General features: G+C 38.9%; 1 long non-coding RNA gene across 1 annotated transcript; it reads left to right on the top strand.

Annotated features, from left to right (window-relative positions):
* The first annotated feature begins 11301 nt into the window (after positions 1–11301).
* Positions 11302–13913, top strand: LOC129473489 (uncharacterized). The gene is made up of 2 exons (XR_008654276.2): positions 11302–11602; positions 13173–13913. It is a non-coding gene; the product is annotated as an uncharacterized lncRNA (long non-coding RNA).
* Positions 13914–27468: the final 13555 nt, after the last annotated feature.

Below are 27468 nucleotides of genomic sequence, written 5' to 3' on the forward strand. Positions count from 1 at the left end.
CCTGAAGGATACTGAAATCTGCTCATTTGAATCTCCTTCCTCCATGAGTTTCTTTTTTTTTTTATTTTATTTTTTTATATTTTTTTATTTTTATTTTTATTATTATACTTTAGGTTTTAGGGTACATGTGCACAATGTGCAGGTTTGTTACATATGTATCCCTGTGCCATGTTGATTTCCTGAACCCATTAACTCGTCATTTAACATTAGGTATATCTCCTAATGCTGTCCCTCCCCCCTCCCCCAACCCCACAACAGGCCCCGGAGTGTGATGTTCCCCTTCCTGTGTCCGTGAGTTCTCATTGTTCAATTCCCACCTATGAGTGAGAACATGCGGTGTTTGGTTTTTTGTCCTTGAGATAGTTTACTGAGAATGATGTTTTCCAATTTCATCCATGTCCCTACAAAGGACATGAACTCATCATTTTTTATGGCTGCATAGTATTCCATGGTGTATATGTGCCACATTTTCTTAATCCAGTCTATCGTTGTTGGACATTTGGGTTGGTTCCAACTCTTTGCTATTGTGAATAGTGCTGCAATAAACATGTGTGCATGTGTCTTTATAGCAGCATGATTTATAGTCCTTTGGGTATATACCCAGTAATGGGATGGCTGGGTCAAATGGTATTTCTAGTTCTAGATCCCTGAGGAATCGCCACACTGACTTCCACAATGGTTGAACTAGTTTACAGTCCCACCAACAGTGTAAAAGTGTTCCTATTTCTCCACATCCTCTCCAGCACCTGTTGTTTCCTGCTTTTTTAATGATGGCCGTTCTAACTGGTGTGGGATGGTATCTCACTGTGGTTTTGATTTGCATTTCTCTGATGGCCGGTGATGATCCTCCATGAGTTGCTTATCTGGTCCCATCCACAAATTCATAAAGATGTTGCATTTCGGGGGAATCCCAATTAGATCTTACCCATCCCAATTTAGCCCGTTTCGAAATCACAGACGCAGGAAGAAAACGGAACCATCACTATTATAACTTGTAGTTTCCTAGTTTCTGTGTGAGCTGTTATTTTTTCTGCTTACTCCTTCCTCTGTTTAACTCTCCATCACTTCCCCTTTTTCCTATAGACTGTTATTTACCGTATAGTTATAGGCAAATTGATATTTTAAAAGAAAGGAAAAGAGAAACAAAAGTTCTGCACCTTGTTCCTCCTTTAAGGACAACGTTTGCAAAAACAATGACTTCTGAGCTGAGACCACGTGTTGGAGCAACTACCTCATGGGACCACTTGCAGAACCGCAACATCTGCTTGGGATGGTCTGGATTCAGCCTTATGTGATCATCGTTCCTAAAAATAGTTTCTTTTGTTAATAAAATTAGAGAATGCTGATAAAGTTCTCTTAAAGGGTCGAAAGAGGAAAGCTCGTAAATTACAGCATTCCATTAATGAACAAAGCCACAAGAATGCAGATTGAGAAATAGCAAAAATTACAGGTCACAAGCTCTGTGATGTGAAAGAGTAGGAAGCTTACAGCCTTTCCTCCACAGGCAAGATTCAAGAGCTGGAAATGAACTCACCCTAATCTCTAAATCAACTTAGATAATGCCAGTTTCCATATATCTTTAACTCATCTCAGATGAAAATGAAATTGAGGTGAAAGAAAGCCCAGGCATGCTCTTCAGAAGCTCAAAGCAGAAGAAAAGTTGGTCAAAGAAATAACTACTTCCATTGTGTTTTTCTTTTTTTTGGTATAGATCGAAATAAACACAAAAATAATTATTCTCCTCCTTCTCTCCTTCTTTTCCTCTCTTTAATATATTTTAAAAAGTTTTACCACACTTCTTTGCCAATTAGAGCCACAGCATCTAAGCCCTAGATAGTCCCTTTTTAAGAGATCTTCCTAGATGAGCCCTTCTCCTCCCACAGCACATTACATTTCTTCCTTTATGTACAGGTTAACCACGTTATTTATGGTCAAATTGGGACACTTTTGAAAGTGACAGAAGTGTTACAGTAGGTAGTCAGGCAGAGATGAGCAGAGCAAGAGAGGCTTCCCCACTCCCCTGCATGGGAAAGTCAGACAACCGTCAGGTGATGGTCAGGTAGTTGTTAATTGTCTTTCTAAAACAATAATTGGTTGCAACCCACACAGGGAAAGGCAGTCTCTCAATGGAAACACCTGAAACTGCTGATCAGCAGCTTCCCAGTAAGATCTCAGGAGCTGGGCAAGTGGGCTCACACCTGTAAACTAAGAGGCAAAATGGCAGAGTTTAACTGGATATGACCTTATGGGAACGCTCGACTGATAAGGGAAGAATGCTTCAGGTGAGCATGAGCACAGCTCCAGTAAACGCACTGCACCTGTGGTTCCTCCCGCGCGCTGGCAGGTCACTGCTCATGCAGACAGCCTGCCCTAAGGAAAGGCTCAGGGGAGAAGAGGCACAACTCCTCAGAAACGTGCCAAGTCAGAAGTCAAATAGTGCACTTGATCTCTCGAGTTGCCCACTTGGCCCTCTCGCAAGGGTGCTTTATTTCCTTTTGTTCCTGTTCTGAAGCTGTTTAATAAACTTTCACTCGCTCTCAAACTTGCCTCGGTCTCTCACTCTGCTATAGGCCCCTCAGTCGAATGCTTTCTTCTGAGGAGGCGAGAGCTGAGGTTGCTGCAGACCCATACGAATTTGCTGCCACTAACAGGAGTGCTGTTAATAATTGCTCTGGGACAGGAATACATAGCGGGGGCAATTGCAGGCAAACTGGCACTTAACATTCTCCCCACTTCCAGGTACCCATTCAGCTGATTCAATGCTGTTTTCCACTTGCTGAGCTGCTGCTTTTGGAGTCCTTCTCAAGTTGCTTCTTATGCGTCAACTGGGTGGCAAACTCAGTGGCCTCTCCTCTAGGATTCCCCTCCCTTTCACTCAATAGGCAACATCTCAGCAAATGCTTTTCTTTCTCAAGGTCAAGGGAAAACATTCAAAACATCTCTTGTGAAAGTTATGTATTTGAAAGTCTGAAACCTGAAGAGTACTGGTGTACATGAAAAATCTCTCTCCGGATAAATGCTTGAGGAGACGGATACCCCATTCTCTGAGATTTGCTTGTGTCACATTGCATGCCTGTATTAAAACACCTCTTGGAACCTAGAAATATATACAGCTACTATATACCCACAAAAATTAGAAATTAAAAATTAAAAAAAAAAGAAAAATCTCTCTCCTACTGGTCTACTTGGTTCTGATCCTGGTTCTTTGGGAACACTTTTTTTTACTTCTGCTTTTTTTTTTTGGCAACTAGATAGAACTTCAGGCAAAATAAAACAAATAAAAATGTATTGTGAAATATACAATATATACAAAGGAGACTATAAAACGTTTATGTGCCATTTAAAGAATAACACTTAAAAACTAGAATATTGCCAGTATTTCAGAAGCACCTTCCTCGCCTGGTAAATCTCCATGATCATGTCCTCCTCCCTCCCCTTGCCAGAGGTGACAGCTCTCTTTAATTTTCTGTCCATTATTACCAGTTCTGCTTTTCAGTTGTCCACACTTGTGTGTATCCCTACAAAAGATCTCTGCTTTTTAGGGGGTCAGAGGGTGATTTCATGTAATAAGGGAAGAAAACTGTCATTCTTCTAAGAGCGAATTGTTCTTTTTAGAGAGAAAAAAATTACTAAAACCTGATGTGCTTTCCAAATACTTAACCAACACATCACACATCAACACATGTGGAAGGGAAGAGGCTTAGGAAAATCCTCAGCACTCACACTCCACTTCTAGGGCTCTGTTTTTGTGTTCCATTTCCGTATGGATTAAAAGCCAGCTTCCATTGTTCGGAATTTACATGAACAACTAATGTCCCCGAGGAAGTGGTGACTGATGTGGGATTTCCAACTTGTGGCAATTCTGCCGGCAGAGACCATGTTAGGCAAAACTGCCAACTATGTGAAGTATGTTGACAGTGGCGCTCACTAAATTCCTATCCTCTGAGCCTCTGTGCCCACCTGGGCAGCCAGTGTGCTCATTTTCTATCATCTTGTTCACTCAAACCTTAAAACTAATCCTTCACATTGATGAAGCTTAAGATAGGGCTTTGTAAACATTTCCCACCTAAATGGTCCAGCGGTAAAGGATAAGGGTATTTCGAGGGGTTTCTGGACATGAGAAGGCCATGGTAAGTATTTTATTTTCATTGTGGAGTATATCACACATACACAGAAGAATCTAAAATACAACTGCACTCTAAGGAATAGTGATAGGCCGGGCGCGGTGACTGACGCCTGTAATCCCAGCACTTTGGGAGGCTTAGGTGGGTGGATCACAAAGTCAGGAGATCGAGACCATCCTGGCTAACATGGTGAAACCCTGTCTCTACTAAAAAAAATACAAAAAAATTAGCCAGGTGTGGTGGCGGGCACCTGTAGTCCCAGCTACTTGGGAGGCTGAGGCAGGAGAATGGCGTGAACCCGGGAGGCGGAGCTTGCAGTGAGCCGATATCTTGCCATTGCACTCCAGCCTGGGCGAGAGAGTGAGACTCTGTCTCAAAAAAAAAAAAAAAAAAAAAAAAGAATATTGATAGAATATTGATAGAATGAACACCCACATGCCCACACCGAGCTTTAGAAATGGAATATATGCCACACCTTAAATCTTTCTGGGTAAACCTCAAAGACTGCTTCTCTCGCCCCTCATCAGAGGTAACCACTGTCCTGAATTTTGTGTTCATCATTTCCTGCTTTTCTTTATGGTTTTAACACACGTGTATATAACCCAAAACAAAATAAAGTTTAGTTTTTCCTTTGGGGGGAATTTATATAACTTGAAATTTTCTATTTATATTTTCCTGGGACTTGCTCCTCTTGCTCAAAATTATGTTTTGGGAAGTCGTCCTGTTGTTGCCTGTGCCTGTAGCTCACTAAATTTTCACTGTTGCACAATAATCCTTCCTATGAATTTATTTACTCTCCTTTTTTGTCTTTGAGACAGAGGCTGACTTGTCACTAGGCTGGAGTGCTGCGATGCTGCTATCACGGCTCACTGCAGCCTTGACTTCTTGGGCTCAAGCCATCCTCCCACCTCAGCCTCCCCAGTAGCTGGGATTACAGGTGCATGTTAACACGCCTGGCTATTTTTTTTTTTTTTTTTTTTGAGACGGAGTCTCACTCTGTCGCCCAGGCTGGAGTGCAGTGGCGCCATCTCTACTCACTGCAAGCTCCGCCTCCCGGATTCACGCCATTCTCCTGCCTCAGCCTCCCCAGTAGCTGGGACTACAGGTGCCCGCCACTACGCCCGGCTAATTTTTGTATTTTTAGTAGAGACGGGGTTTCACCGTGTTAGCCAGGATGGTCTCAATTTCCTGACCTCGTGATCTGCCCACCTCGGCCTCCCAAAGTGCTGGGATTACAGGCATGAGCCACTGCGCCCGCCCACGCCTGGCTAATTTTTGTATTTTTTGTAAATGTGGGGTTTTTTTTGCCATGTTGACCAGGCTGATCTTGAACTCTTGGCCTCAAATGATCCGCTGGCCTCGGCCTTCCAAAGTGCTAGGATTACAGGTATGAGCCACTGAACCCGGCCAGTTGTAGTACATATTTAAACTCCCACCAGATGTAGATGACAATTCTCATTGCTCAACATCCTCTTAACATGTGCTTCTGTCTCGTTTTACTCCCAATTCGGTGGGTGTGAATTGCAATATCACAAAACTTCACTGTGATTTGTATTTGTACTTCTGTGATTAATGATGAAGCTGAGTTTCTTTCCATGTGTTTATGGGCCATATATGTTTCCTTTTCTTTGGAATTCCTTTTTTGGGTCTTTTGCCCATTTTTCTATTGGGTCATTTCTCTTTTTCTTAATAATTGCTTAGAGCTCTTTAAATAGTCAAATTAGGAGTAGTGATAGATAAAAATATTAACTAAATTTTATTTACTTTTATATATGTGATTTGTTTATATTTGCTGCTCCATAGTTAATTATTTCACCCTTTTGACAAAGAAGACTTTTTAAAGTCATTGAATTCTTCGATTTTCTTCTACAGAGTTGTGCATTTTAAGTTTTGTTTATAGATACTATCCTACATTCTTTTTTGGGGATTATATGGTTTTGGCTTTTACATTTATGCCTTAATCCTCTTTGAATTTGGTGTTTGTGTATTGTGCATTAGTTGAATAGCTTATCATTTTCTCATTGATCTCAAATACTACCCCTGCCGTAAACCAAATTTTCATATATCTGTGAATTTGTTTCTAAATGTCCCATTCTGTTGCTTTGGCCTATTTCTTTATTAATGTGCAATATCCCATTGTTAATAATAACTATAGTTTTACAATGTTTCAATATGTAATGGGACAAACTCCTTGTTTTTCTTCCTTAGGAGCATGTTGGCCATCCATTACCCTTTACCCTTTATAGAAATTTCAAAATCAACCTGCCACATGTTCCATGAAAAAACCTGTTGGAGTTGTTATCATAATTACATTTACGTTTATGTCCATTAGAAGAGGATGGGCAACTTTATGATATGAATCGTTTTATCCAAGAACAGGGTATATTTTTCCATAAATGAGTTCTTTACTGAACTTGAAAAAGGTCTCTCCTTCTCTATAGGTGTCTTGCGTGCCTTTCTTAGATTTATTCCTGTGTGTTTATGTATTTTATATAATGTATTACTTTTGTAAAAGATATTTTAAATTACATTTTCTATCTGAATTTTTTGATATATATGTAAATTGCTTTTGTTTATTCATTAATTTGTCAATTTTCTTAATTTAAATAATTTATTTGCTGATATTTATCTGTTTAAACAATATCACCTGTTAATAATGAGAGGTTGAGCAGGGTGTGATGGCTCATGCTTGTAATCCCAGCACTCTGGGAGGCTGAGGTGGAAGGACTGCTTGAGTCCAGGAGTTTGAGACCAGCCTGAGTAACATATGGAGAGCCCTGTCCTTGCAAAAATAAAGAAACAGTAGCCAGGCATGGTGGCATTTGCCTGTGGTCCCAGCTACTTGGGAGGCTGAGATGAGAGAATTGCTTGAGCTTAGGAGCAAGGCTGCAGTAAGCTACGATGACACCACTCCACTCCAGCCTGGGCCACAGACCGAGATCTTGTCTCAAATAATAATAACAACAAGAAGTTGATTTCTTTCCTTGTAATTCTTAGAACTTCTCTTTTTCTTGTTTTGTCTTGATAGTTGAGACTTCAACTGCAGTGTGAAAAAGAAGTCGTAAGACTGATCATCCTTGTCCTGTTCATAATCTTAAAAATAATACTTGTAACTTTTACTATTATATATCATATTCGCCCTAGAGTTTTGTGGGTCTTCTTTATGAAGTTAAAGACAGTTCCTTTCTAAGTCTTTTTACTCATTTTCTTTCTACTTTTATGGAAGTGTTATCATTAATGTTTATTGATTTTATTGAACATCTTTTTTGCAACTATAGATGTAATTATATGGTTTAATCTCTTTTAACTTGTTAAAGTAGTGAATTAGAATTATCCTGATCTGTAGTTTTCCTATTTTGTTCTGTCCTTGGCTAGCGTTTATATCAAGGTTATGCAACTCTCATAAAATATGCTGGGAAGTGTTCTTTTTTTTCTGTTGTTGAATTTATGTAAGAGATATTTGGTAGCATGAGTAAACTCTTCTGGCACAGCATTTCCTGTGTGACAAGATTTTTAACTACAGATTGAATTAGATTTTACTATACAGGGGATTTCTAGTTTTTCTTAAGTTATTTTTATGTAATATTTTCTACAAATACATGTATTTCATCTGTGCACAACTTGTTGGCCTAAAGTTGTTCATAATATTCTTTTTTTTTCCTTTCTAATATCTATGGAAAGAATAAGTATCTTTTGTCTTTTATGCCTAATGCTTTTTGTTTTCATATTCTTTCCTTTTTGGGGGGTAAATATCACCAGACATTTATCGCTTTAAGGGACAATTTTTAGCTTTTTGAAATTTTACTTTCTGTGTTATTGGTTTTTGTGCTTATTTCCATTATCTTTTCTTTCCCTTTCTTTGGGTTGATTGTGCTGTTCTTTTTCAATTTTTTTAGGTTGAGTATTTAGTTCACTCAATTTTAAGACTTTCCTCTTTTCCAATGTAAGAACTATCAACAATTTTTTTTCTCTGATAACTGCTTTTGTTGCGTCATATAATTTTTAAATATAGCTTTTTGTCAAGTGAGAGAGATGGGGTCTTGCTATGTCACTCAAGCTGGACATGAACTTCTGGGCTCAGGCAAATCCTCCTGTCACAGCCACCTGAGTAGTTGGGACTACAGGCATGCGCCACCATGCCAAGCCTAAAGATAGCATTTTTCTTAACTCTACCTGCATAAACATTGAATAAATAAAGCAGTTTGCCCAGGTATTTATTTACATAATCTGAAAATGTATTGAGAGCATTAGGGCATAGAGTACAGTTTTCATAATTTCTAACGTACTTTTAAAAAAAGCTTAGATACACCTCAAATAAATAACTCCATAATTTCCTTTCCCTCTCATGTATACATACCTTAATAGGGTAAAAAATAAAATTAGCACGTTTAAAATCAGAAAATGTTCTTACGCAAGGCCCATGGCCTTTTGTATTTATGCTACCTAAAACATAGAGGAGACTGAACATTATATGTATAGCTAGAAAAACCAAGACTGAATGTGCTTTTAGTTCATCCTCTTTCCAATTAGACACTTCCTCCCTGCAGGTGGATCCTTTTAGGGGCCCTAGTTTTGGAGCCCAAGAGCTTGGTTTGTTTTAGACTCAATTTCTTAATCAAACGTATCTTTGGCATGTCATTTAAAGACTTTACAGGCCAGGCGCGGTGGCTCACATCTGTAATCCCAGCACTCTGGGAGGCCGAGGTGGGTGGATCACCTGAGGTCAGGAGTTCGAGACCAGTCTGACCAATATGGTGAAACCCCGTCTCTACTAAAAATACAAAAATTAGCTGGGTGTGGTGGTGGGTGCCTGTAATCCCAGCTACTCGGGAGGCTGAGGCAGGAGAATCACTTGAACCCGGGAGGTGGAGTTTGCAGTGAGCTGAGATCATGCCACTGCACTCCAGGCTGGGCAACGGAGCAAGACTCCGTCTCAAAAAAAAAAAAAAAAGACTTTACAAACTTCAGTTTCCTTATTTGTTCATTAAAAAATCATAATATCAAATTCCTAGAATTTTTCTAAGGATTTAATAAATGTGAAAAAATTATTAAAAATAATACTTTATATTTACAAAGTAAATAATTATTAATTATTTTTCTCCCTATAGCAGTATTTCTCCTCAAATTTTCATACCTTGTTGTTTTTTTTTTTTTTCCTCATTTGTTTCTCTACTTTCCTACTTCCTGTAGGAAGCTTTCACTTTCCCTCTCTAAATGTTACCGGAAAGGGGTAACAGACCACAAGACGGGTTCTTGGATCTTGCACAAGAAAGAATTTGAGGCAAATCCATAGAGTAAAGTGAAAGCAAGTTTATTAAACAAGTAAAGGAATAAAAGAATGGCGTACAGAAGCAGAGCAGCTCTGAGAGCTAGTGGTTGTCCATTTTTATGGTTGTATCTTGGTGATATGCTAAGCAGGGCATGGATTATTCATGCCTCCCCTTTTTAAACCCTATAGGGTAACTTCATGACTTTGCCATGGCATTTGTAAACTATCATGGTGCTGGTGGGAGTGTAGCAGTGAGGACAACCGGAAGTCACTCTTGCCTTGACTGGGTGGGTTTTGGCAGGCTTTTTTTTACTGCAACCTGTTTTATCAGCAATGTCTTTATGACCTGTATTTTGTGCGACCTCCTATCTCATCCTATGACTTAGAATGCCTAACTTACTAGGAATGCAGCCGAGCAAGTATCAGCCTTATTTTACCCAGCTCCTATTCAAGGTGGAGTTTCTCTGGTTCAAACACCTCTGAGTCTTCTGACTTAAAGGCCAAGTGTTAGAGATTCAATCTTCATAGATGGGAAATCCCCTAGACATCAATTACATATTTATAGCACCTCTTTTTGCAGAGGAAAAAACAAAGGGGCAGGGAATGATTATCCCAATGTCTGTAACTGGGGGAGGTAAAATTTCCTAGGAGTTAATGGGAGAGTCAAGACCAAAACAGAGGTTTCAGGACTCTTCTTACCTGATGAGTGGCACTTTTAATTTTTATTTAGTTAAGTGTTTTGGCCAGTAATTAGCAACCCTTTATGAGGTAGTTATGCCTATAAGACATCCAACAATGGTCCTCTATGAGTCTACTAGAAAAAAATAACAGTTTTATTAAAAGGCTTGATGATAACTATGTGATGTTAGTCCACAGAGTACCTATTAAGTGATGAACCTCAAGATGCCTATGAATTTAGAAATAAAATAAAATTCAGTCAATAAAATACAATGCTACATTGCAAAACCAGACCTCCAAAAGCCAGTATGGGGCACAGAACGTGGCAACTGGATAAAAAGTATTTCATTGTTGTTATTTATTTTGTTATCCTTGAGGAAACAGTTCCTAATGGCAAGTCACTTGACTTATAAACTAACAGACTTCATTAAATCTATATTGATTGATTTGACATCAGCAGTCACTCACTGAGGTTCATTCAGTCCGTGCATCTGAAAACATTGGAGATATCATGCTTGCCCCTAAGGTGCCATGACTTTGGTACACAACACCTAAATGTCTCCAGAAAGTTCACAGATGCCTGGCTAGCAGCCATCACTCCTAGTGGAAAGGATGCCCAGTGCCCAGCTGATTCCATCACGACAGCATCCTTAACAGTCCTTAACAATAACTATGGACTGTTGCTTGTTTAACCTAGCTTCAGGGACCAACATCATTCATGAAGAGGGAGCAAGCAGGGGTCTGGTCAGTCACGTCCAGCCTTGGCGCCTAAAATTAGGCAGGGCTATGGAGTAACGTGAGCAGTTTGGGCGTCCACTGTCCGGCTCCAGTATCCCCGAGTCCAGAGGCAACAGGAGTGTCTAGTCATTATGCACTGTAGAGAAATCAAAGAATTCGAGAGCAAGGCCCTGGAATGCCTGGCTGCCTCCCAGCTCTCTTACGAAGAAATAAATTCCATTGTTGTCTCACTCTCCTTTCCGTACTCTCAGAATCAGCAGTTACTGTACGCCAGCACCTTTCACTCTCCAAGGAGACTGCTCAGCCACAGCAGGAAGCACCGGGATCTTAAAACATAAACTCACAGTGCTCCCCACATTGATCTCCCACACAAACCCATCTCTCCTGTCAGGAACTGTGGGCTTCGTGACTTTCTCCATGTGCTGGACTGTCGCGTGGTCACTGTTGCCAGGGACTCTTTGAACTAATCCGAAGCCTGTGTCAGAAAAGCCTGTGATCAATTCCCAGTGCCATCCTGAACCACAAGATTGGAATATCGCACCTTTCAACTGCCTGGGCTGATAAACAATACAGCATGTACTCAGCTTCATAAACACTCTGCCTTGTTACAAAGGGCATTGCAAACTCGCCGTGATAGGACTTGACCTTAAAAGCTATAGACAATCTAGTGGAGCACAGACGGTTTCATAAAGTACAATCACTTCCTGGAATTCTTGGGCCAGTGCAGTCGGAGCCGTGCAAATCCTGTTTTCCTTGCATTGTTTCCTGCATGTGAATATCATCAGTCTAGCAGGTCTGTAACCATGGCACTTGTAAATAGCCGAGGGGCGACTTCTGATAAAGGCATACAGTTTTAAGAAGCTTTTTTTTTTTTTTAAGACAAGCCTAAGTCAAGCTCTACAAATGCCATATAGTAACAACCAAGTTGACGAATTGCAGTTTCTAAAGCACATGTATCCAGATCCAGATTTGTTTTTAAATGACCAAAGGAAGCAGAATCGATGCCCATTGTATTGAGGTTACCGTGAGTTGTTTTTCACTTGTTGTAATGTAAATTTCCACACCAAATCCGTAGAGATGGACACTGACTACAATTGCTAGCAATTCTTTCCACAGTGTGTTTCCTTTTCCACTGAATGGGGTTGGGAAATTTTAATTGCTCCATCCTTCAGTTTCTCCAATCAGCAAGAGGAAGAGAAAACATCAGTTATTTCTTGGAATGCTCAGTTTAAAACTTACTATTCAAAAGTTTGACATCACTCTTCCTACTCCAACTTTATTTGGGGCTTGACAGGCTCTTATTTAAGCTTTGAGATGATATGGTGAATGAAACGTGTGGTCTCAGCTACTCAGGAGGCTGAGGTAGGAGGATCACTTGAGCCCGGGAGGCGGAGGCTGTTGTGAGCTATGATTGCACCACTGCACTCCAGCCTGGGCAACAGAGCGAGACCCCACCTCAAAAACAAACAAACAACAACAACAAAAAACAAACAGGGAGACACAAACAAATAGACTGCTTTAAGTTTCTGGAAAATCCAAAGATGTTTACTAGATTTGCTGCAAATGCCTCAGTATGTAAAGTTTGAATTGGCCGAATCAATCCTGATTCTTCCACCTTGTATATTATTGAAATGTTGGTTGAACTGACGATATCAGTTAAAATTCTTAGCAGATGTAAAATGTGGTGGATATTGGGCGAAGTGTCGACAAAAGTGTTTTAGGCTGAGAAGGATATCCTTGGGAGAGAAAGAAAAGAAGAGACCACTCATACAATAGTATGAGACTATTGCTTATGTATTCATAGACTTATGTTTAATTTTTTAAGGTTCAGAAGTCTTTCTGAAACTTTAAATTATTTCTTTTCTCTCTCTCTATTTTTTTGAGATGGGTCTCTCTCTCTCTCTCTCATGAGTGCAGTCATGACTCACTTCAGCCTCAATCTTCCAGGCTCAAGTGATCTTCACGCCTTGCCTTCTAAAGTGCTGGGATTATAGGCATTAGCCAGAGTGCCTGGCATATTTCTGTTTCTGAATTTTAAATTAAAATCAGTAACATCTGACCGATATCTTCACTTGAGTATCAAGGACAAGTTTGATGCCTTTGGGAAAAATTATGTCTTCTATTATGCCAACACGTTACACGTGGTAAGCACTAAAAGTTTTAGGATAGTGATTAACAAAATATACCTCAGTTTAATGCTTTCTCTTAAAATAATGCTTTCTCTTAAAATATTTTTGATGAGTTGTTTTTCTCATGACATATCTTAGAATGATGACCTGCTTTCAAATCTTCACTTTCCATGAAACTACTCTGTGTTTCAGGTGTCATCTAACTTTTTTCTTTTTTTTTTTTTTTTGACAGAGTCTCTCTCTGTCACCAGGCTGGAGTGCAGTGGGGCAATCTCGGCTCACTGCAACCTCTGCCTCCTGGGTTCAAGCGATTCTCCTGCCTCAGCCTCCTGAGTAGCTGGGACTATAGGTGCACGCCACCATGAGCAGTTAATTTTTGTCTTTTTAGTAGCGATGAGGTTTCACCATGTTGGCCAGGCTGGTCTCAATCTCTTGACCTCATGATCTGCGGGCCTCGGCCTTCCAAAGTGCTGGGATTACAGGCGTGAGCCACCGTGCCAGGCCCATCTAACTTTTTAATATAGATTGTATGATGTTTTCATAAAACAAGCAGGGCTCAGAAAGGCTGTATAAAGCCACACAGCCAGCAAGCAGCAGAGTCTGCATTTTAATCCAGATGTTCATGGCTTCAAAGCAGTGTTATTTAACTCTAACAATGCAATTGAGCTAACAACTGACATCAGACACAAATATTCTGAAGAACCTGGAGAAATAGAAAAGAGTTGGATAGAACTGATGGCTCATGGGCAGAAGCTGTGCCTCAGAAAGAGGAAATAAATGGCATTGTTCAGCCATGAAGCCATATAATTTCAACCTGACTTTCCTTCTCTATTGTCCTGTCTCATTGTCTTGCTTGTAATGTGGCCGCAGTCATGTCAAGTGGCTAACTTCCTGCATATTTGGTTTCCTCATGGGAGCTTAGTAATTCCTGATTGATTTAGAGCAATAAAGTAAAATAAATTCTAGTTTTTCCAACTTCCATGCCATAGAAGTGAAAATGTATTTTCACATTGATGAATTTAACCACTTCCCCTGCACGAACTAGTGATATGATGCCAATTCTCAAAGGATCTGACTTCTCTTTACATTTATATAAGTTCTCCGAGCTCAAGGGTAAGGTAATGTACACTTTCCCTGGCAGCCAGCAGGCTCAGAGGCATTCTCTGTTGTTTAAAATCACTTCTCTGGGTCCCATTACCATATTGCCTGCAACCTAATAATGCCACGCCAAATTTGGCCTTCTGGATAAACAAGAGTAACTTCCTCTATAGCCAGAGGGAGGCACATAGCATGACTCTGGAGCCAGACGTGGCTTATATATTATATTTACTTTAGGGGGCAATTCATTTATGGGCACAGGCAGGGACATAAATATGTCCTTTTCATGAGGGTCCCAGAGGGACAGCAGGCATACAATGTCGCTTCATACCACACAAACAATACAACATAGAAGACTCCTCCTAGCATAATAAACAAGCCACAGTCACCGTGTTCTTGACATTGACAATGCTTTTTAAAGTTAGATCAAAAAGGTGCTTGGGCTTTTTAAAAATGTTTTTAAACTTGGTGTCTGTCTGGACAGGGCAAAAAGTCCTCTCCATCTGTTGGATGCAATAGACCTGGAAGTCGCGTGATTTAAATAAATTGTGCTTGCAGCATTTTGAAGGCATTTTTCCTTAGGAGCTGCGTGGTAAAAAGAAATTATTTGGGGTTTTCGTTCTGTCCACAATGTTTAATCAATTATAGTTTATATTCCTTTTCTTTTGATAATTAGACTAAGCCTGGTAGAATAGAGAGCAATCCAATAAAGAAGTGAAATTTCAGCTTACATTTTTCAGAGGATCACTGAATACATCTAAGATTTACAATTTTAATTATTGACTGTAATTAACTATTCACTTGTAATTAATTATACGAAGTATTTTGATAGGTTTCTTAGGAGTTTTATTTTTCTTTTTTAAGGGAGGCAGTAACTAACTTCTCTTTTAAAAGAAAATTAGCTTAAACATCAATTGGAAGTTAAGGCTAATATTAGAGAAACATCAAACTACTTCCAAAAATCAACCAGTCTGTCTCACTCTTTGTGTCTGTCCTGCGTTTTGAAAGTTTGGAAAACCAATAATAGAAATTTTTCTCCAAAATAAATTAAATATCATTTACCCAGGAACAGGAACAAAAAGTTTCTCAGTCCTAAGAATGTAGTCATCAACATATGTCTCTCTGTATAAATGTGTGCCTTTCTGTTTAGAAGAAACGAAATATTCTTCAGACAATGTCTACTTATACTCATTAACAATTTATTGACCAAGAGTAGGCACTCTTTCTTACTAGAGTAATACTGAGTAAGGAAAAGGAATTCAGACCTGTATCCAGCCAACATGGGTATTACTGTCTCCAACCAGTCATATCCATGTTAGAGACTGTCTGGTTAGAGTTAGAACAGGGACTCATATATGACTGGGACACAACTGAGATAGATAAATTCCAAAGACAGACATGGATAAATTGCTAAGGGAGGCCCTATTTGAATTTCAGTAGACTCAGATGTTAACTCCTGCCATCACAAGCAGAACAAAACATTGTATGCTCAGGTACCAGAGTGTTTAATTCATCAGCGGCTCTGTTGATCCATGTGTTGTATGGGATCTCCAAGATGTTCACTTTAGTAACCTACCTGCTCATGGAAACAACCAAACTTCAGTTTAAGTATGGCTTATCTCTTTGTTCATGATTGGCATTTGGGACTTTTTTTTTTTTTTTGAGACGGAATCTTGTTCTGTCACCCAAGATGAAGTGCAGTGGCACAATCTCTGCTCACTGCAGCCTCCACCTTCCTGGTTCAAGCGATTCTCCTGCTTCAGCCTCCCGAGTAGCTGGGATTACAGGCACGCACCAGCACGCCCAGCTAATTTCTGTATTTTTAGTAGGGATGGGGGTTTCACCGTGTTGGCCAAGCTGGTCTCCAACTCCTGACCTCAATTGATAACACCCGCCTCAGCCTCCCAAAGTGCTGGCATTGCAGGCATGAGCCACTGTGCCTGGCCTCATTTGGAGCTTCTTATAGACTTCTGAGAAATGATTTACCTCAGTTGAAGGAAGATGGATTGCATGTCACAGGCAAAGTGTGTTTGGACAAGCTGTGTGAGAGTTTTCATGGCTAGCAAATACATTGTCCCACAAAAGGTCATAAAAAAAAAAATCTCACTCTAACACTAAGAAATACCACAATTGATGTCATAGTTTTTAAATAACAATTTGTATAGCTGTGGTCTTGACCCACAACAGTCAGTTCTGTCCAAATACCTTGCAAGACTTGTTTCCAACCGTCTCTATAAACAGTGAGAGCATCATCCAGTGTCCTGAGGTAGTTGATATAAGCTCAGAGGCAGGCCTCGCCCTCTTGAAAGAAGCTAAGGGATATTTCTCCTAATACAGGCAGGGAAGAAGAATTATCAGGTTACTCCACAACATTGACCAGCTCAAATCACACAAAAACAGAAACTTTCCACGGTTTCCAAGCTGTGGCACTTTCTAACAGACTTTTCTGTCTGTCATTTATTCTTTCCAAGAGGTTGGAAAGATTCTTTTTAAACTTATCTTTAAAGCAAAGGTAGAGCACCCTTTGAATATCATAGGTTGTTTGTGGTGTCCTTGTTGTACTGTGAAATAGTCAGGGGCAGTAAGAGTTTCGGTTGTGGCTGGGGAAGAGTCTGTCTCCTCACCATCCCCCATACCCATCTGCCCTTCTTAGGGATTTTACTCCATCAGTGGTGAGAAGGATCATCTTCAAAGTCAGTGAGAAAAATGGCATTCACTAGAGATGTTAGAATTTGGAAAGAGTGGCCAGGCCCTGTGGCTCATGCCTATAATCCGAGCACTTTGGGAGGCCGAGGCGAGTGGATCACTTAAGGCCAGGAGTTTGAGACTAGCCTAGGTAACATAAGGAGACCCCTACCTTAACAAAAAAATTTTAAAAATTAGCCAAGCTTGGTGGCGCCTGTGATCTCAGCTACTCAGGAGGGTGAGGTGGGAAGATCTCTTGAGCCTGGGAGTTTGAGACTGCAGTGAGCAGTGTTTGCACAACTGTACTCCAGCGTGGGTGACACAGCGAGACCCTGTCTCAAAAAAAAATTGCAAAGAGTTACTGGTGGGACCCCAACACCCAATTTGCCAATGGGACCACTTCCAGAGTTTCAGGATTTACTACTTCCAGAATAGAGTTGCAGTTGAATGATACAATATGTGGTAATTTATCAATAATATGATTAGTACCATTTCAACCAAGGTCCAAAAAATTCAATGGAGATTTATATGAGACAGATGTTCCCTGAGATAATTCCTGCCAATAAACACAAATGGGGCTCCAAAGAGCGCCCATAAACAGAGTAGGAATTAAATAACAAAAACCTGGGACAATGGATTATGAATATTCTGATGTACCATCTTTTTTTTCTAAAGGCTTCGTATATTATTCATTTTTTTCTTTAAGAACAATAAATAATATTGATGACTTGTTTCTGACTCTCTTGGTCAAGTAAAAGAAGTCAAAAGAATTCTAGTAGTGGCAGGATGACCAAGTCTATTCTACATAGTGTCATTAAAATAATTGCTATTTGCAAGCTGACAAATTGTACCCAGATTCCCTAGGTTTTGTTTTTCTTTGAACCACATTTGGAACAAGAATAAACAAATCTCATTGCAAAGTGATGAATTGGATTTAGTCCTGGTTGATTCAGGCCTGGGCGATGGTTCTGAAATTCTTGTCTATGAGTCTGAACCTGTTGAGTCATTGAAAATCAGTAGTACTAGGGTGCGCTATGCTGGTGTAGTGCAAACCCAAAGCCATTAAAGGACCTAACACAGTAAAATATTATGCTCTGGGTTGCCCAGGGGATGAGCAAACCTCAAAATGCCCAGACATGCACCTAAAATTAGGAGGGGTCTTCACATTCTTTAACAATGCCAATTCTCCTATTGTTGAGTAATGCAAGGTGGTGAATATTTCTGGATGGGTTTTCTCAAGCTGACAAGTGATTTTCTGGCTCTTTGTTAGAGAGAGAGAGAAAAAGGAGAGAGAGAGAGAATTGCCCTAAGGATAAAGTATTGGGCTCAAAATCCAAAGTAGAGTTAAGATAATTAATGTAAATTTTCTTGACTTCATTTATTTATTTGCAATAATGTTGTAATCTTTGTTCAATGGAATTCTTAGAAGTTTGTGGTATATGGCTTAAGTTACACTTGAATAACCTGACCTATACCTTCAAAATCTTGCACATGCACATTTTGGAAATTTTAATGAGTCAAATGCCAATGATTTTTTTTTTAGCAGCCAGTCCTTAACATGAAACACATAAAACACAAAATTTACTTCCAAAAAGTCAATTTCATACTCATCTGCAGCTTGGGATTAAATCACTCATATGAGGCAAGTAAACTCAGAGAATGATTCACTTTACAAGGGTTCTGCAGGAGGAAGCCTAAGACATGTTTGCCTTGAAAAAATAATACATCTCAGTTGTTTATCAACCTAAAATTCTGGGCACATTTTACACTAAAACAGAGAGGAGTAGGATTTCATTTTTTCTCTAATCAGTTTCTTTCACAGAAGCAATAAAAATCAGATGCAAATATGCAAGGAGACTCAACAGTTGATGTCATTCAGTGCCTCTTTTCACTATGAAATAGATAATATTTTGTTACCTTAAGGAGATTACAGTGATATCTGCTTCTTCTCCTGTTCCTCTTTCTCCTCCTCTTTCCTTTTTCTGGGGATGGGGATGTGAGATTTGGGAGAAGGTTAACTGAATGGCATACGATGAGGGACAATTTTAAGACATTTCAAGCCTTTGTGTCTCTCAGGCAAATAAACAGCCCTATTTTTGTCTAAAGAGTGTGGGTTAGGGTCTGCAACCTACCCTTGGGCAGGAGTGAAGGGACAGGAGAATGGCAGTTTCAGGGAGCTCAGCTCACCTAGGAGGGGCAAAACGTTCTTTGTGAATTCCTTCAAATCACTGAAGCTGCCTGTCAGATTGCATCTGACACTTTAGAGTGTTCTAGCATATCCCTGGGAACCGCAGGCCATCCCTGGCTGCGAGGGTCCTGCGTCATTCTGAGCAGCAGTGCCTGGAATGCAGGCCCGCTGACTTTGAGGAGTGTCAGTAGGCTTCTTTCCCCAGAAGCCACACATGCCCTGGGGCAGACAGCCTCTGAAAGCTAAGACTGGGAGCTGCTGGACATAGAGGAAGAATAAGATAGAAAGGAAGGAGGGAGGGAAAAGAGAAAGGAGGAACATAGGGTAATAAGCAGAAGGAGATTAAGGAATAACAGAACATTTTGTCGTCAGGAATGAAACCTATTTCCATGCCAGCCCCCTAAGATTTGTTTACCCAGGTATTACTCCATACCTATAGCTATACACATACCCAGACACATGGCCATACCTGTACATTTATGCATAACTATAGCTATACATGTACACAGACACACACACACCCATACCCACACATATACATATACATATACATATACATATACATATACATATACCTGTAGCCATGCACATGCACGGACATATAGCCATAAACATGCCAATAAACATATACACAGCCATACACATACATACATGCATGTCCATACCCATGCATCTACACAAACACATACCTGTCCATGTACACACACACATATGCATAGCTGTAGATGTACACACGTACACACTCATACCCATACATATACACATACCAGTACACATCCCCATACCTGTACACATGCATAGCTATGTGCATATATGCATATTAACCAGAATCATGATATTGTTCTTCTTATTAAAATAGATGAATATCATTACTTTCCGATCATTATATATATATCATTACTTTCAGATCCTCATGCATCATAACTGGAAACGAATAACTCTGTAAACTATAAACTGTGTAACCAGACATGTTTTTCTCAGCACACATGCCTTCCATTCCCATTTAGTAGTAAAAGCAGATCAGGGCTAAGTCCTTGTTAGCAAATCATGCTGATTTCTTTTTATTTATGTGTTGCACGTACCAATTGGAAAGGTATTAAGCCTGTGGGACATTTAGTAGAATATTCTTCAAAATTCTTGAAATTGCTAATTCAGTTAGAGAATTCCACAGGCATGAGTTCTTACATGAACACTGCAGTACAAAGATTAATGACCTAAGCATTTCAGTTTTAGCTTCAAGTCTAAAGGTGGAAAGGGGCCCACTCATAATTAATAAAGTGATGTTGACTTATATAGGCTGGTAGGCTTTTTGCCACAAACAGAATAACTGTATCAGCTTTAAAAACAAAATTTAGGTCTTGTCTGTTCCAGTTAACTTGGTATACATGAGTTCCATCAATCTCTATTTACTGTGTTAGACATTACAACTCAGGCATTTAAAACTATTTATTTATTCATTCATTTTAAAATAACAATAAGCAATTCTATTATATGTTAACCTAAGTAACATATTTTTATAAAAAGCTATATTTTCCAAAACAAGAAACAAATTTAGTGAGAAGGGTGGCATCGCTTTATATTTTTGCAAGTCTCTTTAATGTCTGGCTTAACAGAAGACAGCTGGGTTCTCAAATCTGTTTCTGCATTCAATCTGCTGTGTTATATTGATTTCGTTGAAATGTCTGAAAAAATCCAGTCTCACAGAGATAAGTAGTTGAAAAAGTGAAGAATCTGTAGCCTACCTGAAAGAGCACTGCTGCTGGAGACAGTAGCCTACCAGAATCTCACACCAGTTTCTAGCAAGATTTATATTTTCGGTAGATTATTCTAACAGGCCAATGAATTAGAATAAGTGAGACCACCGTTCAGAGGCTATTCTGTACGGCAAGGTGATAGAACTGAAAGGGTTAAGTGACCCATTCATGTTGAAGGTGACAGAAAGAAAAGAGAAGAAGGTGACAGAGTGGAGGTGGAACACAGGTTTCTGTAGGGGATGACAAAGACTGTGATGTTGCCATCAACTGTGGTAAGGATTACCCTTTGGAAGAGTAAATCTTTGTGAGGTAGGAGGAAGGAATAAAGAATTCTATTTTGAATATATTGAGTGTGAGTTCCTGTGATGCATCCAGATTAAGGTGTTGGGGAGACATTTGATTCCAGGAGTCTGAGATACAGGGGAGATGCCCATGCTAAAGACTGGCAATTGCCAGTCACCAGCAAACAAAAGGAGGCTAAATATTTGAGAATGGAATAAGTTCTCTAGAAAGAACAAGTAGAGTGACGAGTGTGAACAAGAACAGACACCAGGAAACACCAAAGTTAAGGTTGGATGGACAGAGAGAATCTCATGAAGTGACCGAGAATGAGAATAACCAAGAAACTGTGGTATAACTAAAACCATGAGAGTATAGAATTCACGAAGACTCTGGCTAATGGATCTACAGCAGCAGGAAAATCAAGCAGGATGATGACAGAGATATGGTTATTGGTGTTCGTAGAACAATACCAGTAGAGTGGGTTGGAGAAGCATGTGATATAAACTAGATTGTAGGGGACTGAAGCATAAATTGGAGGTATAAGTAGAAAGAGTAAAAATAACCTCTTCCTAGAAATTTGGCCAAAAATAGAATGAGAAGAACAATGCTATAACCAAGCATAGTCAAGAGAGTCTGATTTAGCACAAAGGAGAGTTGAACATGTTTATGGGGTAAGGCAATGAAGGTAGTTGCAGGAAGAACTTGAAGACATGGGTTATTAATCATCACAAAATATTCTAAGGGATAAAGGGAAAAAACTATCAAGAGAGCAGATATTATGTCTCTTTCATTCTCTCTCAAATATCACAGAATATTGATCTTGCGGAGAGAACACAGACAAGTTGAAAGGATTAACAGATTCAACAATAGGCAACAATTCATTTCTGTGGTTATTAAAGGACATATTAATAATTTGTTGACATTTAGTAATATGGGATGAGAATCTGGAAATGAGTACTCCACTTCAAAAAAGGACAGGCAAGACTGGTAAGTGTGGGGGAGAAGGGGAAAAGATAAAAATTAGCCTAGAAACTACTCCCTTACCCTCCTGCTTACAGGTTGGTGTCTGCTTCTCAGGAAGGAGAGACAGTGTACCAATGACACAGGCAGAGTAAACTGCATGTAGTTCTCATTACAGAAAGCAGCTGTGGTTTTCCCCAACAAGCCCCTTTGTTGTCATCAAAAAGAATTGATATAAAGAATAAACTCCTTAGGGAAACTTTTCCAAATTGTGCTCCTTGGAACATGAGTGCCCTTTGAAAAATTCCTAAGTCATTAAAAATTAAAGCGGGGTGGCCTGCAAGAATACATGGAGTTAAACAAAGTTAAGCAGAATTCTTAACAGAAGGACTTGACAGAATCATTACTATAATTACACACATTGAGAAGTTTTCATATGAGTGATATAATAGGCACCATTTCCGAAACTCAGTCATTCAAACATTGTGTGCATTGAACACTTACTGATTTACTGATTTATGCTGTAACTGTTGTACCAAAGAGGGAAGTTTGGGAAACACTGCTCTAAGGTATTGTTAAACTCAATAATGCCTCCTTGATTATTACTGTCACGATTCTTGTGTCTTGTGAATAGTTAAATTAGTAGGTACCCCACTTAAATAACCCAATCTTAAGGCTTATTTCCAAATAAGTATAATACAAACCATATTCACAAGCCAGTTTTGGTGTTATGTTGTGACAGTCTGTTTTTTATTTTATAACAACTATCACCTCTGAAAAAATAGTCCATGGACATCAGAGACTCTTAGTAATAATGTTTTGGTTGAAAAGATGATAATAAGACGCTGTGGGGGATCACAAAAGAGTAAAAAGCACGATCGCTGCTCTTAACGAGCTTAACAGTTGGCTTAGGTAGATAAGAGAATTACATGAAAAATTAAATGATATAAAAGTTACATTGTATTATACAGTAAATAAGAAGCATCATAATTAATCATGATGCATGATTAACTGAGATTAAAAGGTAATAGACAAGGTGGTATTTGTCACATCTAAGTGCATATATTTGTATGAATTGAATCACTACCCACACTCCCAGAAATATATGCACTTCCAAAAATGTGCTGCATCAACTTGGAGCCCCACCAAGACACTAGGCAGGGCTGCTTCTATTGTTTCAGGATGCAGACAAGAGTGTTGAGACAAATCTGCTCCTTCCAAATTCAACCAACCGCTGAGAGCACAGCACCCTCCAACTCCCCTTGGAAGACCACAGTCTCCATCCCTAAATTGGACTGGATCTCAGCAAGTTTACACCAAGGTCTCTTCTGAAGGAGAGACACTATCCCCTCAACCTGGATCTCAAGAAGCTGGTCTGACACCCCAACCAGCCATCTGCTAACAGCCAGGCATTCCTGACATGATTGCTTGATGAGTCATTTTCAGAACTCTCAAATTTGTGAAGTGCATTGCTTTATTTCCATCCTCATTTTCTTTCCCCCAGCTAGAAAAGCTTCCTGATGTCGTTCTTCCTGTAAAAATATGATTAATTTTTAGCCCTTGATTAGATTCAAATTTCTGTAGAGGGCAGTGAACAGGTTGCTTTGTTCTGTCTCCAGCGAAGAACTCAAGGAAAGAAAGCCATTTAATGTCTTTTCTACCTTCGGGAGAATTCTGTGGACTTTGTCCACTGTACCATAGCATTGTAGTCACAGGGATGTGCCCTCGGCTTTCAACACAAACTTGCAACTCTTTGGAAATGGGCCAGTAAGAATGTGTACTAAAGAGATGGGCTAGGGAGCATTGAAAGATTGTAGACTTTGACTAGCAAGTCCGTTCTGATAGCTCTTTATCCACATTTTTAACATTTATAAAAATGTATAAAAATATAAAATGGCATTGTTTCTCATTGGGCTAGAAATTATAGATATCCTACAACTACCGTGGCATCAACATATATTTAAGACATGATAGGTCGAGACAAAAGTGATTAAACTAAAAGCCATTGGCATATGTAAGCATATGGTTCACTGATCATAATCCAAGAATCTAATTTTAATAAAATATTATCAGTTGTGGTTTCAGTAGTCTGTATCATCTCCTGAACATGGTAAAGCCTCCTAAACATATGCCATAAATATCTTTTCCACACTGTTTTTTGATTCATATTTTATTTATTAGATTTATTTGTCTCTCATTCTTTTCAAAAAGTATTTGTAGTTGACATTACAAATGACACTGTAGGTAGTACAATAAGGAAATGATAAGCAAATCAGTAAATGCATGCAATTATCAGCAAACAATAGTCATGGAAACCTCAAATGAAATGGACAGCTATGGGAAAATAGAGTGACATAGATCAATAATATTTTATATTTTTATAATTGGATAAAAACATATAATGATAATATACAGTGGCTGAAATATATATGTCTACATAGATGCATGGACAGAGCTTTTATAGTCTATTGTAAATATGTATATTAATACACAAAATAAACACACATGTGAGGAAAGAAGGATATAAAAATTATTAGAACTATAGGAAAATAGGAACTAATCGTTTAGCTTTAGTTCATGTTGAACACGGTAGCACAGAAAGCCAATAAGAATTTTGAGGGCATTTTATTTCCCTAATTAGCTTCTCCTGAAGATAGAAAATAAAGTGCTCTAATTTTAAAGAACAAGAAGTAAAGCAAAGAGTTAGCAATGACCCATGTAAATGTGGATAACAAAACCACTCTCTTCCATTCTTCTCAGGTTTCAATAATTATTATTATTATTTTGAAATTAGAAGACGTTTCAAAAGATACTGACAGGGGTAGGTCCTGAGTGAACAGGAGACAAAAATATGTGAGTTGCTATTATTGCTATTATGTTTCATGTATATGCCAGGTTATTGAGTTTTGAAAGGGAATCCATTATCAGGAATGGCAGATAATAGCTTAGCACTAAGCATATCCTCTGGAACATGGTACTGCTCATGGGGAGACATTTGGAGCATCTAGATATCATAATACTAAGAGAGTAGTAATAGCATTTACATAAAGCTGAAAATGCACATATCCAATAATGTACATTGGTTTTATACATCATGGGCAGAAAATTAATAATAGATCTTTGAGAGCCCCAGAATTAATTATTGCCTCCTTGAAAAACCAGATTCATTTTGCCATTATTAAGAGGCAGATGATATGGGACTGGAAGGTAGGAACTTTCAATCAGAACATTGGCTATCTTCTGACATTTAGTACCATGTTTGAAATATTTATGTGCTTATATGATAATTTCTTGAATTTTATTTATATTTAATTTTATTGTTATTTATTTTTATTTTATTTTGTATATTTTATTTTATTATAAGGATCTCCCTCTGTTGCCCAGGCTGAGGTGCAGTGGTGTAATCTCAGCTCACTGCAACCTTGACCTCCTGGGCTCAAGCGATCCTCCCACCTCAGCCACTCGAGTAGCTGGGATTACAGGCACATGCCACCACCCTAGGCTAATTTTGTTTAATTTTTTGTAGAGATAGTTCTCACTATGTTGCCCAGCCTAGTCTCTAACTCCTGGCCTTAAATGATTCTCCCACCTTGGCCTCCCAAAGTGCTGGAATTACAGGCATAAGCCTCCGCGCCCAGCATTTCTCAATTTTAAAGTTGTTAATTATTTATTGACATTTTGCTCAGAAATTGAGTGTTTAACATTCTTACATGCTTCTTCATTCCTAACCTAATTATTAATAGTTGAATCATGTAGGATACTATGATTTCGTTTCCCCCTTTTGTATAGCTGATCATTTTTCCTGGAGTCAATTATTGCCCTGATTTTTAGTTTGCTTGGTTTTCTATGCAGCTAACACAAATTCTTCCTCAAACTCACCAATAATCAGTAAAACTCCCTTTCATGTAGTTAAATACAGCAGTTAAACCTATCAGTTTCATCTTTTTCCTGAAGTCAATTATTCCAGAAGCTTCCTCCTCCTGCTCTCACACCAGTTGATTGCCTTCCAGCCCTGCTGCACGGTATCCTCCTAGAGCAAGCATTTCTTCTCTTCCACTAGGGAATTTCTTTCATTTCTCTCATGTGTTAGATTGCCTGTTACCTGGATCCCACATCCTCCTCTTTCCTGGTGTACTTACTCCTTTGAAAGCTCCTTTAATTAATTTCTGGGAATCCTTCCAGAATGTTCAGCCTAGAGCAGGACTTGGCAAACTGCAGCTTGCAGCACTGATTCATAGCATGTTTTTATATAACCCTTGAGTTAAAAATGGTTTTTATATTTTTAAGGGGTTGTTAAAAATCAAAAACAAAAATAAAAACAAACAAAAGCAGAATAGTATGTGACAGAGGTTGTAGATGACCCATAAAGCCTGAAAAATTTACGATTTTTTCCTTTACAGAAAATGTTTGCCAACTCCTGGCCTCGAGTCTGCTCTTCAGCCCTAGCAGAGATTTTATAAAGATGAATACCCTACACCAAATCCTTTTCTTTGCAAATTAGACTGATTTACATTAGCTACACTGATGTGCCTAGTGTTTTTTCTTTCTTTTTATAATTTTAAATTAATGATTTACTGTCATAAAAGGCTAGTTTTCTATTAAAAGTTTTCTGGAGCCAATTTTGATAATATAGTTTTTTAAAAATGTGTCTTTTTGTCTTGATCAGTTCTGCCGTGATGCTGTCAATTTTATTAGCATTTATACAGAATAATAATGGCTCTGATAATTTCTCTAATTCATTTTTGCCTTCTATTTTAGTAATTTCAAATTCAGCTTTATCATTTCATTCTTCTCCTTTCTTCCTTGCTGTTCTTTTTTAACTTCCTAACTTGGTTGCTATTTAAATTTTAGCTTTAAAAATTTTCTAATGTAAAGATTTCGGCTCTATCTCCTAAGCATTGATTTTTTTCAGTGTCTCATGTAATGACATGTTTTTGATGTTGAATCATTCTTTTGAGTACTCACATTCTATTTCTTTGTAGCCATTACCATTTTCTTAAATGCTATTATTAATCTTTTTATTTGTTTAGTTAATGTCTTTTGCCATTAAAATGTTAGCTTCTTAAGAGCAATTTTCTCACCTGCCTTGCTCACTGATACATGCATAGGCCGCAGAACCCAGTAGACCCTCTAAGATATACAAGAATGATGACCAATTGCTCTCTTTTCCTTCAAGAGCCAGTCACGATTACTTTCAGATGCTTTTTTTTTTTTTTTTTTCAGACGGAGTTTCGCTTTTGTCACCCAGGCTGGAGTGCAATGGCGGGATCTCTGCTCACTGCAACCTCCGTCTCCTGAGTTCAAGCGATTCTTCTGCCTCAGCCTCCTGAGTAGCTGGGATTACAGGCACACCATACCCAGCTAATTTTTGTAGTTTTAGTAGAGACAGGGTTTCACCATGTTGGCCACGCTGGTCTTGAACTCCTGACCTCAGGTGATCTGCCTGCCTCGGCCTCCCAAAGTGCTGGGATTACAGGCATACGCCACCGTGCCTGGCCTCTTTCAGATGCTTTATTCACGTTGAGACATTAATCTATAAATGAGGATAAATTATTACATCAAA

The sequence above is a fragment of the Symphalangus syndactylus genome, chromosome 23 (assembly GCF_028878055.3).
Source record: "Symphalangus syndactylus isolate Jambi chromosome 23, NHGRI_mSymSyn1-v2.1_pri, whole genome shotgun sequence".
Lineage (NCBI taxonomy): Eukaryota > Metazoa > Chordata > Mammalia > Primates > Hylobatidae > Symphalangus > Symphalangus syndactylus.